Below are 14,244 nucleotides of genomic sequence, written 5' to 3'. Positions count from 1 at the left end.
CCTCTCCCACAAGGCAAGCAGCCACATGACTTGCCTACCTGCTCAAGCAGATCAAGGGAAAAGGAACAGATGCAGAATAAAAATATAAACTAGTGTCAGAGATGTATTTCATATTTCAGCCTTTTAATTAGAAATTGAAGGAAGCTAAGAAGACAGAAAGCCCTCCCCCTGTAACATTCAGTGGAGGCTTACCGCTGAGGCCAAAGTCCTCTGTGAGTAGAACATCGTTAGTTAATTCCTTTGTAAGAATTCTACATTTTTAAGAGAGTTGTCTAAGTAAAAGTACTCCTGGAGGGAAACCAAGCTGATTTTGTATATGAAGCATCTTGGCGTGAATCCCTTATCATAAGTTCTTTCGAATGTGGTGCTAGTCCTGAGTCCAACAGGACACATTGTAGAGAGGCAGAGGGAATGTTGTTGGTGGGGAAGGTGGGGATGATACCACAGAGGGGTCAGGCAGCGAGACGGCAGTGTCTCAGGCAGAGGAGGAGCACTGATGTGCTGCTCATTTAAGTGCTGGTTTATAGCTGGTCCTGGCAGGGGAGCTGCGTGATCCAAGCACCTGTGCTCTTGGACTGCCTCTGTCACTTAACCATGACCTTCAAATTGGGCTACACTGAACACTCTTCCAGAGTGTTTGGGGTGGACCAGACTCTGTCAATATCTCCTTGAAAAAGCATAGACTTTAAGTCACATTCTGATTTATACCACATTTTTGCCAAAAGGAAGGGTGTTGATGATTATTTAGGCCAAGGCTTTGTTTTAGGATTTTTCATTTAAATTCTCTGTTCTGCCCTAATAACGAATTTGTTGACACAACCCCTATTTTTAGTATTATTTTTAGCAAACTATTCCATTTAACGGGATTTAAAAAAAAAACACTCTATTTGAAGGCCAGTTGGTTCTGGTCAATTCCTCCTAATTACTGTGTTCAAGACTATCAACCCACTTAGAGCAGGAAGAATCTATAAATACTAGTTATCACTTCAGTGCCTGGACTCATTACTATGGTTCAGTTATCTGATCAATAAAGACAGGCTTATTGACCAAAGAATTTATCATCTTCATCTCAGAATTCAGATGCCATAGCTTAAGCATGTGCCACACATGCACACACACACACACACACACACTTCATTTACACCATGACTCACTGAGGCAAACTTTCAGATAGATGATAGCAAACTCTTACAGCAATTGCTGCATACAGTATAGTTTTTAGCTCTGAGATAAGGCACTGGAGTCAACGGCACATAAATAAGACGAATGTGGCTCCTCATTGCTTCATGAATCTAGACCACAAGCCCAGTTGCCGTTTACCTGCCAGACTTAGTCCCGTTATCCCCTTGTACCCTATGTTCTAGATAAACGAGATTAATCTCTGCTCTTTGAAAGCACACCATGAACGACCTATCTCACTTACTCTGTGCTACTCCCTTTCCTAAAATGACCATTCTCATCATCTTTTCAATGCAAAAATTCTATCTAAATTTTGGATCATGATTCAAATTTGACTTCTGTCATGGAGCACTTCCACGAAGCAATAGCATCTTATTTTTACCCTTTTTGTTATGTCATGCGTCACTTTCTTCCTTGCATTATTTGAATACAAGTTTATTAAGAAAGCAACGATGTCACATTTTGCTTCATATCTTGAACATCTATCACAGTTTCTCAGAAAATGTTCATTAAATTTTTAATAGATTCTTTAAAAATTTAAAATTTAGTTACATATAAATTAAAAAAATTACATCTATAGTTTCAATGCATCTAATTTACAAGCAGTATCCCTAGTGAAGGAAAAGCATCTCTATAGATTAAAAAAACATTAACTTTAGAGTTGAAGTCACTATTTACTGCAGACAATGAAGTAGAAATGCTTATTTTCCTACAAGAAATTCCTTTTTTGTTGATAATTTTTATATTTCCTTTTACTGGAAGAACTTCCAGTATCCTATCAATATGAAATCTACTGTAATCGCAAAGTTACAGTTAATACTCAATCCATGTGTTAAAACACGAGAGCTGACCAAATGCCTTCTAAGGTAATGGTTAGCTCTGAAATTCTTTATACTATTGTCCCATAATTTCTTCTATCTGTTTATGTACAGCTGCACTAAAATATGAGCTCTAAGAAGGCAGGGCCTTTTCCAACTATTACCTGCTGTATCTCCTTGCCCAGCAGAGCTCACATCCTAATAAACACTTGTTGAATGAATGAGTGCATCACTTAACCAGACTGTTTGTCTCTCTCCCGCAGAGGTTTATAGACTATGAACATTCTACTGATGCTTTTTTGGTAGAGCCCCTCCCGCGGGCCACTGTGCTAGGCCCTAGGCCTCTTCTAAGCTTCTCACAATCTATGTGGAGAGGCCTGTCAACACCATAAATTAAATGTGAACACAGCTGTAAGAGCCGTTAAAAATAAGATAATATGGGAATGATAATTCAAAAAGATTAGAAGAATCAATTAATTTGGCAATCAATTAATTAATTAATCAATGAATTTTACTAAATGGCGAGTGGGAGGCTTTTCCTTTCCTCCCCACCCCCCCTCCTCCTTCTTAGCACAAATGTAATATATATATATTTTATAGAATATAATTCTCACAGTACCAAGGAATAGGAAGTATGAAAATGGGTACACTTCCAGTGTTTTTCTCCTTCTCAGCCATTCATTCATAAAAGACTAATCTTGGGAATTTCCTGGTGGTCCAGTGGTTAGGACTCTGCGCTTTCACTGCCAGGGCCGGGGTTCAATCCCTGTTCAGGGAACTAAGACCCACAAGAAGTGGGCGTGGCCCCAAAACAAACAAACAAAAAACCTAATCTTATCAAATTTGAAGGTTACATGCCATTACTTTTCAAGTTTATAATAGAAGTTTGCCCATAGGCAGCTCTCTGGAATAAGCTTTGATAGAAAAAAAAAAAAAATCTAAAGGTGGATCTGATCCAGATGCAAGATGGTTAGATTTCTCTTCTCTTAAATGTTAATGATCTCTGAAAATGGAATAACTTCCTCTTTCCATTTACTAGTGCCTGAATGCCCACAGTAGAAAAGATGGTGAAGACGTGGAGAAAGGATGAGAGGAAGAGGCTGAAAGTTTTCATGGAAATAGAGTATCTTAAATGCTATTTTTGTCAATAAAAATATCTTCATTATATCTATTATGTTAGTAGCTTAAAATATATAAACCGGGCTTCCCTGGTGGCGCAGTGGTTGAGAATCTGCCTGCCGATGCAGGGGACACGGGTTCGAGCCCTGGTCTGGGAAGATCCCACATGCCACGGAGCAACTGGGCCCGTGAGCCACAGCTACTGAGCCTGCGCGTCCAGAGCCTGTGCGTCCAGAGCCTGTGCTCCGCAACAAGAGAGGCCGCGACAGTGAGAGGCCAGCGCATCGCGATGAAGAGTGGCCCCCACTTGCCACAACTAGAGAAAGCCCTCGCACGGAAACAAAGACCCAACACAGCCAAAAATAAATAAATAAATTTATATTAAAAAAAAAAAAAATATATATATATATAAACCTATGATATATAGTTAGCTTATTAGAGCAATTTCTTCCCTAAGCTGTTATTCTATGTATAACATACATGAAAAAGGAAACCACATAATCATATTTGAATTTTAGAAAGAAGCCTGTTTTGCAAAATTTGAAACAAAGATAAAATGTAAATATTTGTCTTAGGGAAATGATTTTTTGTACTTTTAATCTGTCAGAGAGGGGGCGAAATCTGACATGTGGAGGGAACGCAGGTTCCAGGGTAAGAGAAAAAATAGGCAAAGATCTATACATTCATTAAACAATTATTTCAATTAAAAAATTATTTAATTTATTTTAGTTTTGGCTGCGTTGGGTCTTCGTTGCTGCGCACGGGCTTTCTCCAGTTGTGGCGAGTAGGGGCTAGTCTTCGTTGTGGTGCGCGGGCTTCTCATTGTGGTGGCTTCTCTTGTTGCACAGCACAGGCTCTAGGCACGTGGGCTTCAGTAGTTGTGGCCTGTGGGCTCAGTAGTTGTGGCTCGCGGGCTCTAGAGCGCAGGCTCGGTAGTTGTGGTGCACGAGCTTAGTTGCTCCGCGGCATGTGGGATCTTCCCGGACCAGGGCTCGAACCCGTGTCCTCTGCATTGGCAGGTGGATTCTTAACCACTGCGCCACCAGGGAAGCCCTTCAATTGTTTAGGATGAAGCAATTAAAGTTATGTCATCACTTCAAAATAGTTGTTTCATCTATTTAAGTGTATATAGTAATAAACTATCAAATTCATCAACATTTTAGACCCAATGTTTATCATATGAGATAAAAACATATGAACATAAATACAGCAATCTCTCAAATCTTTTTTTTTTTTTTTTTTTTTTTGCGGTACGCGGGCCTCTCACTGTTGTGGCCCCTCCCACCGCGGAGCACAGGCTCCGGACGCACAGGGTCAGTGGCCACGGCCCACGGGCCCAGCCGCTCCGCGGCACGCGGGATCCTCCCGGACCGGGGCACGAACCTGTGTCCCCTGCATCGGCAGGCAGACTCTCAACCACTGCACCACCAGGGAAGCCCTCAAATCTTTTTATAAATGAAATTTTCTCTTTCACATGGCTGGCCCTTGTCCTTTTTTTTTTCTTATTCTTATTTTCACTGAATCTCTATCAATTTACTTATTAATAAAATGGATATTATACATCACTTTGAAAACCATCTGGCCAATTTAATATTACATAGTATACAATTAGAGTCTTAGGCAAATGCAACAAGATAAGTAACCTTAAGACTTCTCAATTTAGGTGATCAAAGGGGCTATCTGCATAGCTTCTTTGAGTATAAAGACTTCTAAGCCAACAGAAAAGAGAAAAAGAGTTGATGCAGGAATCAGTAGTCCATTATCAGATAAGTTATTTTCAAGTAAATCCTGAAAAAGTGAGAAATGAGGCCTGAAATAGTCATTTAAATGTCTTTGGTATTTTTATGTATTGTCAGAATAAAAGGGATCTATATATAAAAACAGGGTAACACAAATAGATGTATATTATGGCTTAATATTATTAGAGATTAAATTTCCAATGAAAAGTCATTTCTAATTGAATATAGTCTGCACAAACAGGTTTCATTCTTAATGTTAAATAGAGCAGAAATTTTGGAAGTATCCACTCAAAGAATAGGGTCAAGTGACTTTGGGAAAGTATAATTTTATTTTTAATTGTATATACAATTCCTTTATTACTTAGATTTCAGTGGTTACTGAATTTTTTATTTTATTTTTTTTTGGTTACTGAATTTTAGAAACTAAAAGCAACTTTTCTGCTTTTCAGTGTTTTGCTGCAAATACTTCCGGTGGAGGGAGGTGGGTAGACACAGCAAGGTGTGTGTTTTTACATTCGTTGCTTGGTCTCAGAAGAATTGAATTCTTTGCTGTTCCAGGTTGGTTTTTGAAGACTCTTACTATAAAATAACTTTTACATAAACTCTGCCGTAGTTTTTTTGTTGTTGTTTGTTTTTAACATATTAAGAAGTTTCAGAAAATACAGTATAGCTTTGAAATGCTGGGAAACTAATGGAGTCTGCAGATCAACGTGGCATTCTGGGTGGGTAGTTCAGAGGGAAAAAAAATAAAGAAGACTCACTAAAGGCTCAGGCCCACAGAAGCAGAAGTGGTGCACAATTCCAGGTGATTTTCCCACATGGGAAGGGTTGCTTGAGCAGTCTTTCCGTTCACACCCATCATCACGAATAGCATCTTTGAATGTGAAAAATATCAACAAAACAACATAATATTGTGGCTCAAAGGATTGAGAAAGGCCTATAAAGGAAGAAACACTGGTGAAGGTCCATGAACAATGAGTACAATTTCCTTACTAGGAGATGATTTATAGCCACTGGGAATACCAGGAATGGAGTATTTTCACCAAAGCAAGCCTGTTTTCCACCCAGTTTCATATCTATGAACTATATGTACTTTAGAAAAAAGAATGTACCGAAAAAGTCTATTTTTTAGACTTTTAGCACTGATCAGAATCGCCCAGAGGACTTGTTAAATTGGGGTTGGGCCCCTTGGATTTGCACTTCTGGTGAGTTCCCTTATGATTTGATGCCTCTGGGCCAGGAAACCAGGAAGAAATGCCCCATAAAAGTGATTCACTGATTCACGAGGGCACGACTCTCTCTCTGAGTCCGCCCGTGTGTCTCTCCACACGTACTGTACTCTTTTTTTTCTCCTAATAAATACTTTACTTGTTTTACTACTTTCCGTCTTTGTGGGAATTCTTTTTCTGCAAAGCTGTAGGGCCAGGGCCTTGTCACTGACCTTTGGTCTAGTGGCTGGGATTCGGGGCTCTCACTGCCGTGACCCGACCTCAGTCACTGGCCAGGAACTGAAACCATGCTTCAAGCCGCTGCAGGCTGAGGCCACCTGAGATCAAGACCACATTTTGAGAACCACTGACTTAAAGTCTGTTTCACTTTTCTTCTAGAGGATAGCTACTTTTATGTTGTCATAGAGAAGTCCTTAATTTTGACTTTAATGTTTCTCAGTACTTTAATGTTTCTCAGTAATCTTAAGTGATCACAGTGGGACGCAACACCAAGGAGACACCTTGGAATAAAACAAAGTGCTAATGGCTATAAACAAAGGTTGTCACGAAGTTAAAAGATTCCCTTTCATCTGTCAGCTCTGAGACTGCTTTGTATTTCCTCGATTTGTAAATTATATAGATATCACTTCTCTGGAATGTAGGGTCTGAAGTTTTCGCCTTCATTTTCAAATTCTAGTCCTACTCTAGAAATATTACCATCTTCCCAAAAAAACGAATTTATGTTTCTTAAAATCAGTAAGGAAATGCCGTTGTGTGGCCCTTGTTTTCCAAACAGAAAAGTAAGTACAGTGAAACTAATTCTCTTTTATTAGAGAGGAGATATTTATTTTTATTTTTTTGTGGGGCGGGGAAGGAGGCGATGGACTTGTAACTGTACTGAAAATAGTACAAGGAAATTTAGTTGCAGAACAAAACAGTTCCATATTTAGTAGGATTTAGTCCTGGATTTTCCCCAGACATTGCAGGTCAAATGAAAGATACAAAGAAATTCTCTCAGGCCTCAGACCAGACTTGGCATTCACTAGAAACCACAACCAAGGCCCCTTATGCAACAGAGGTGTTTGCAAATAACTAGGTGATTTAAGGTTAATCTGGGCAACACACGAAGACCTCCAATCCTGAGGCTGAAGAGAACATGCAACAACTCTTGCCATGACTTTGGGAAATGTGCACTCCAGGGGGGGTGACAGTGGTTTGTCTTCTGACTTTGGTTTAGTTTAATAAGCATCTGCTGAATGCCCTGCCAACTACACACTGGCACTCGCCATCTACCTTCACAAGGATTAACTCATGAGCCGCTGCAGCCGCTGACCTTCAGCACCCCCTGAAAGGAGCTCAGGGTGGAGATCAGGAATAAGGCGCTCTGTGCTCTGGGAAGAACTGGCGGAACAGGCTTTCAGACAGATATTCTCAGAAGATTTTATGAGCCCAATTCTTGCATCTCCTCATACCTAGAAAAGCACTAAAAGCATAAACAGTGACATCTGCTCCTCGTGACTAGCAGCCAGCCTCTGCCAAAACGTGTGTGCACCCCCTTCACTAAAATCCTGTATAGCACTGACCGTCCCCTACCTCTTCGGGGAAGTTTCTCAGAGCTATCTGAAAAGCTGTCTCCCGGGCTATAGTCTTGATCTTCCCCCAAATAAAACTTAACTCACAACTCTCACTTTGTGCGTTTTTTTTTTTCAGTCGACAGCCTTCTGCGTGCAAATAACAGAGCATTTCCGATATTACAAGGCTCCTGCCTACACAGGATTCTGTATTCATGAAGTATGCACTCTGGCTATTTCCTGCTTAATATTAAAACTGAAGCAACCTGGTGTGAAGAATTAAGTTACTGCAGCAAGTGTTACTTTCCTGTTGCCAGGACCACACTCGCTGCAACACTGGACCAAGAGCTCTAGGAATAAATTGTCTTGTGGGCATCTAGATTAATCAAAGTCTAAATAAATCTCTAAATAATTCTGGATGATGGTATCATTTAAAATTATATCAGCCATTCAACAACTACAGAGGACCAGTCTTGCAGGAGACCCTGTACTGGGTGCTGGAGAGCAGCAGGGAACACCACGGGCCTGCACCCAGACTTTGTGGATTACACATCAGTAGGAAGGCACACACTCACCAGAAGTAAATTATGCACGAGAAGTACTAAATGCAGGCAGTAATCAGAAATGGTCTGAAGGTGGAGAACCCCAGGAAGACACTGAGCTGTCAGCCGATTTGCTGTTGAATCACTTACCCACAAGAACAGCACTTGGTCCTGTTTGCTAACTACATCCTTACTGGTCGTCTTACTAAAAATGACATGTGGTCAAGTTTAATGCAGTTGCGGAAGAAGAAAAAAAAAGTCTAGAACTCTGAAAAATTCCTATTGCAGAATGGGGAAAGTAAAGAAAATGCATAAAGAAATGAAGGGGAGAAAAGAGGGAAAATGCCGTGGCAGGTGGTTCATGATTTCAGCTATTTTCCTAACTTGATCATTTTTACTTATTTAGCTATAGTAGGAGACTTTCGAGTGCAGAAATTCCTGCTTGGGAATTTCAGAAAGCGAACCCTTTAAGACTGTTCCGTGACCCCATCACAGTGAGTATACAGTTAGGGCCCGGGACCAGGAATGCAGGGGTCAAGGGCACCGCAGACAGAAAGACTGCAGGAGGAGCGGAGCGGCCGCCGGACCCGCATTCACACTCCATTCACTGCAAACACAGTTGCTGAACAGAACGCCGACCAACTCTTAGCAACTCTGCTCCGTCTGCGAGCTCCTCCCTAGGGACCTCTGCTCTAACCTCGCTTGCAGGGCTTCCGCCAACAGTATCTGATTTAACCGCTTTTGCACACAGACAGCCACGGTGGGAAGCAGCACGGCATTCAGGGCGCTCTAACTGTTCACCCGCGGAGGCAGCCCGCGGACACGGTCCGCACGTCTGCAAGGCCGGCAGCCGCGGGCAGAGCCCTCCCGCCGGGCAGCCCTCGGCCCCGCCTCCTCTCCCGGCGCCGCCCGAGGGGGTGGAAGCCGCCCGCCGTGACGGACGGACAAGCGCCCACACGCCGCCAGGCACCGCGGAGCAGCACCAGCTCAACGACCGACCCCAGCTCCGGAAACAGCCAACCCACGCGGGGAGGCGGGGGGGAGGCGGGGGGGAGGGCGGCGGCGGCGGCGGCGGCGGCGGCGGCGGCGGCGGCGGCGGCGGCGGCTGCTCTCGCGGGATCTCTCTCTGCCTCCGTGACTTCGGGCCCCATCGAGACCTCGCGTGGTTTGGGCTAGGGGCGGGGCGAGCCGAGGGGCGGAGTCGGATGGGGCGTCCCCGGGCCTTGTTGATTTCAGCGTCCTCGCTGCGGCCCTCACGCCCGCCGCCGTCCGCGCATGCCCGGTCCCCGCCGGCTCGGAGGCCGCGGCGCTCGGGCTTCCCCAACCAGCGTCCGGGCCCCGCCCCTACCCCCGGCGGCGGCGGTGGACGTGTTGTTTTGGCGGCGGCGCCGGCTGCCGCGGAGCCCGCCGAGTCCCAGCGCCTCACCTGCGCCCGCTGCGGCGGGCCCACCGACCGCCTCGCCACAGGTAAGGCAGTCGCCTCGGGCTGGGGGCGGGGTCGGGGGCCAAGGGGCCGGAAGGGCCGAAGGGGGCCTAGGGATTGAGGGGAGTCAGGGGGTGGTCGGGGGCCGGGAGGGAGGGAGGTCGGGCCTGGGCGGCCGAGGGGGCGGGGGGAGGCTGGGCCCGGGGGTGGAGGCGGGTCTGGGGCCGGGAGGTCGGAAGGGCCGAGGGGCCGGGGGTCGGGGCCGGCGGCTGAGGGTTCGAGGGGGCCTGGGGGCTGAGGGGAGGCTGCGGGCCGCGGCGTCCAAGGAGGCGGAAGGGCCGGGGGGCCGGGCCCGGGCCCCGCCGCCGCGACTTTGTTGTTGTCGGCTTCGGAGGAGGCGGACCTGCCCGCGGCGCCTCGCGCGGCCTCGGCGCTGCAGCTGGACGGGGTCTCGGGGGCTGGAACGGCGCCGCCTTTTCTCGTTTTCGGGTCTCGGTTGGGCGGTTACTGCTGTAGAGTGCGGGTTCGTCCACCGCGGGAGTAGAGGGGACCCCGGCGTGGAACCACACGGGGAGAAATTTTGCGAATCCAATTATTTTTTTGTTTGTTTGTTCCCCACTTCCAGAACTGTGTTTCCATCTGTCCTCTTAAAATTTAGAGATCCCAACTGTGTTTTTTAAGTTACACATTGGCATCCTTTGGGTACGGAGGAGGAAGTACGGTCTTCCCGATAGTTTTTGCTCGCAGTTTGTTATGTCTCGTTGTTGCACAAGTACTGTGTGCTCTTTAAGGAAACACAGCGCAGCCGCACAGTGCCGAAGTTTGTCCTCCCGCCGCGCCGGCCCCCCACCCATCTCCACCCCCCCGCCCCCCGCCCCATCTTACTGCCCAGGGGAACCAGTGTGAGAGTGTGGTGTTTAGCCATTAAGGATTTGTCTGCGCGTGTAATAAATACGGTTTAAAAACACAGTTGTCACATTACTGTAAATCGACTATACTTCAATAAAACAAAAACAAAAAACAAAATTGCGATCATATATAGTATGTAGTTCTTATTGGCCAGTTCTACTCATGGTTGTTTCTCCATTTTATGACGTATCTCATTCTTTTAAAAACCTACAGAGCTCTATTCTTTTAATCGATGAACATTGTCGTCCATAGTTCTGTAATCTTTTAGCTTTTAGTTAGCTTTTAATAAGGTCTACAAACTAATGTTTTGAAACATAATGTGGTAGAACTTTAAGAATGTCTGCCAGTTGGGGATACTTACATATTAGGAAGTTGAGTAATATGTTTACACAGAGCTTAATGATAGCTTACAGGAGGCCTGGGTGACTTCATAAAGCAGGTTACTAAAATACTTCATTTTTTGTTTCTTTAAGTGCATTTGTCAGCGTAAACTTGAACTCCATATGCTCAGTTGAAAACAGATTCAGTCCCTCAAATGTGAACTGGTCCCTGTGTGACGAAGAGGTAAAGGTAGGAGGCCAGTGGCCCACAAGTTTGTGTCTCAGGCAGGTAAACCATAGGGAGTAAGCTGTTAAGTGGAGGGCTGATAGCAGCTGCTTACTATTCAAGAGGACGGGAAACTAGGGACTCTCTACTGCACTTGAGATTTCTGCGTGCAGAAGAACTGGAGGCTTTGTTGATCTAATCACCGCCTTGTATCTATTAAAAATGTGCTGTGCGTTCATCTTGGTGCTGGCTTCCAGGGAAAACAACTGAGTAAGGTAATCACAGAGAACCATCTGGTTCTCAACATGTATAGCCTGAAATCTGAGGCCCAGTTGTGTAGCATTTTATTATTTGGGAAACTGTGTTTACAAGGAATCAAAAACGTCCGTGGCCTTTTTAGTTATCCTTGCTGGTAATAGAATGCTCTTTCTTACGTATTGCTCACAACATAGGTGGCAGTCTCTTCATTCTATGAATTTTTAAACAGAGGCTCTGAGAGATTAAACTGGTGACGACCCCACTGCCTTTTTAGTGGTGCTGACTGCATTAGACTCAGGCGTGCTTCATGCTTCAGACATGCTTCCAAGAACCTGTTTTTTGCTCTGCTGTGCTGCCCCCCATTAATGAAAATTACCTCACAAAATTACTGATCTTAGAGTTTCCTTCTCTTTTTTGGCTTGGAAACGTTCCCTACAAAGTAGAGACATAAATATATATTGTATGTATTGGAAAATAATCTAAAGGATACTTAGTGTGAAACTCTAACAATATCTATTTATTTATTTTTATTAATTTATTTTTATTTTTGGCTGCTTTGGGTCTTTGTTGCTGTGCGCAGGCTTTCTCTAGTTGCGGCGAGCGGGGGCTACTCTTCGTTGCGGTGCACGGGCTTTTCATTGCAGTGGCTTCTCTTGCTGCAGAGCACGGGCTCTAGGCACACGGGCTCAGTAGTTGTGGCACGTGGGCTCAGTAGTTGTGGCTTGTGGGCTTAGTTGCTCCGTGGCATGCGGGATGTTCCCGGACTAGGGCTCGAACCCGTGTCCCCTGCATTGGCAGGTGGATTCTTAACCACTGTGCCACCAGAGAAGTCCCTCTAATGATATCTTTTAGATGAGGTTTCTGATGGTGTATTATTAAAATATTGAATTCCTTGAGGTGATGCCATTAAGCAAGAAGATGGGGGATTGTGTTACTTTAGTTTTCAGTCACTCCATTTGATGCCATGCTAAATTTGGATGTCATAGTGAATTGTAGCTCTTACAGATGCTTTTATTCCTTATAGACTAGTCTCATTTCACTTAGTATTATTTTTATGAACCCCATTACACTCTTTGTAAACTAATATGATGAAAACAATACAAAGAGGGTCCTAAAAAGATTAAAATTTGCTTATTTATTTTGGTCTCCTAAAACTGCATCATGACAGGCAGTTTAATAGAGTATATGTCATAATGTTATGGTTATTGATCTGTTTTGGTTTTCCAGCAGATGTGACAAGTGTGTGGTTTGAAGAAATATGGCACGTACTGAAGTTGAAGTATGATCAGTTGTAATATGTATTTGAGAAGAAACCCACGTATAGGAAAATATTTGAGCTTTTTTTCTTGGCATTTGTTAAGGATGGTAATTAGATTCACATTTAAATGGCATATCTGCCATCACTTGTCTCTTGGACAACTTACACTGGATGTGAGTGGGTTTTATAGTTGTGGGATACAAAAAAACAATTCAGCACCAGCAAGATGTCTTTAGAATACGTTAGGACTTCCAGCTGTTGGAGGATGGGGAATCCAGTTCTGTGTGTGCATAGTCTCAAAAATTAATAAGAGATCTTATGGCTGACGGGGAGAAATACAGAGTTTTCCAGTTTAGCCAAAAAATCCTTTTGGGGCGGCATACATTCATGAGTAGCTGTCAATAAACTATTTAGGGCCTATGAATGGTAACAAAGGCGTCAGCTATGATCTAGAGTTTAAAATCTAGATGAGATTTAAAAGCTAAGTACGAAAGAACTCTTGTGGAATTGCCTAAAGGACCTGTTCCCTGATAGCTCTGTTTCTAGGGAGAAAGTAGTTAAGATGCAAGAGAGGCCAAAAGAGAGGGGAGATAATCTGAGCGTTGGCCCTCCGAGTAACAGAGGGAAAGGGGAGTCCTCAGAGTCAGCTCTGTGGTTGGAAGTCAAGGAAGATAAGCACTTAAAAGTTACAGTTCTTTGAGATACTGAAAGAAAGTCTAATTACGATTATTATCCTGTGGTAGCTGTGTCCTGCTGGGGGTTGAGTTGGAATAATGAACACTTTGCAGTAACGTGTGGGCTCTTGTAAACCTGTAATAACCACAGTGCAGTAAGTCAGTTCAGTGTATAACCTCAAGTGCAGGGAGCATCTGAGAGCTGTGGACTGTGAAGTGTCGTGAGGCCCTTGTCTTCCCCGTTCCTGCTGCAGGCCAGCACCTTGGACTTACGTACAGGTGTTACCTGAGATAGAGTTCTCGTCTCCCTTTTTTGGGGCTGTGTTTTCTCCTTTCTGGCCACCTCAGGCCCCCGGATCCCCCTGTTCATTCCCTGTTTGCTGAGGTCCCAGTTTGCATCACCAGCTTCATTTTCTTTCCAGAGCTTCAGACCTGCCTTTTGTTGCTTTCCTTGACAAACTCTTTAAAGTGGCTGTCATTTTGTTATCTTGAATCAAATAGATTCAGAATTGAAGTGTTTTCCTTGCAAATTTAATTCTTTTTCCTTCATTTACTTGTTTGTATTAATGATCCTCACATTTCCTTAGTCATCTAGACTCAAAATCAAAGGACACCTTTGATTCTTCACTTTCCCCCTTCTTATAAATGATTTGTCATTTTATTGCATGTGGTTCATGATTCTCCTGCCTCTTTTCCATTTTCCCAGCAGTTAAGTAATTTTAATCCCTTTGCCATTAACAGGAGACATCCCTAATCTCTAGGTTTTACCATCCCATCATGTTTGCTGCTATCAAATTAATTGTACTAAATGCAGCCCTGATCATTTTTTTCCCCCTGCTTGCAAACAAAACAAACCCCCAAAACTTATGGAGTGTTTCTTCTGACAGCCACTGTGCTGGGTGCTTTGTCCCATTTGGCCCTCGTAATAGTTTTATGTTGTAGGTACTGTTAGGCCACTTTACAGAGGAAGAAATTGAGAGTTCATGAGCCTGAAGGAGTT

General features: G+C 44.1%; 1 protein-coding gene across 20 annotated transcripts in view; it reads left to right on the top strand.

Moving 5' to 3' along the window:
* The first annotated feature begins 9,417 nt into the window (after positions 1-9,417).
* Positions 9,418-14,244, top strand: part of PCMTD1 (protein-L-isoaspartate (D-aspartate) O-methyltransferase domain containing 1) — a 61,656-nt gene continuing 56,829 nt past the window's right edge. For 9 of the 20 annotated variants that reach the window (XM_060115686.1, XM_060115682.1, XM_060115676.1 and 6 more), the window contains exons 1-2: positions 9,558-9,643; positions 10,982-11,329. The gene's annotated coding sequence lies outside the window, so the exon portion shown is untranslated. Of the gene's footprint in view, positions 9,644-10,981; positions 11,330-14,244 lie in introns of all 20 variants that reach the window. The other 11 variants (XM_060115684.1, XM_060115680.1, XM_060115683.1 and 8 more) reach the window with 8 other exon arrangements.

Source organism: Mesoplodon densirostris, chromosome 13 (genome assembly GCF_025265405.1).
Source record: "Mesoplodon densirostris isolate mMesDen1 chromosome 13, mMesDen1 primary haplotype, whole genome shotgun sequence".
Classification (NCBI taxonomy): Eukaryota; Metazoa; Chordata; class Mammalia; order Artiodactyla; family Ziphiidae; genus Mesoplodon; species Mesoplodon densirostris.
Note: the sequence above shows the minus strand (reverse complement) of the source record. Positions and strands in the feature narration are given on the sequence as shown.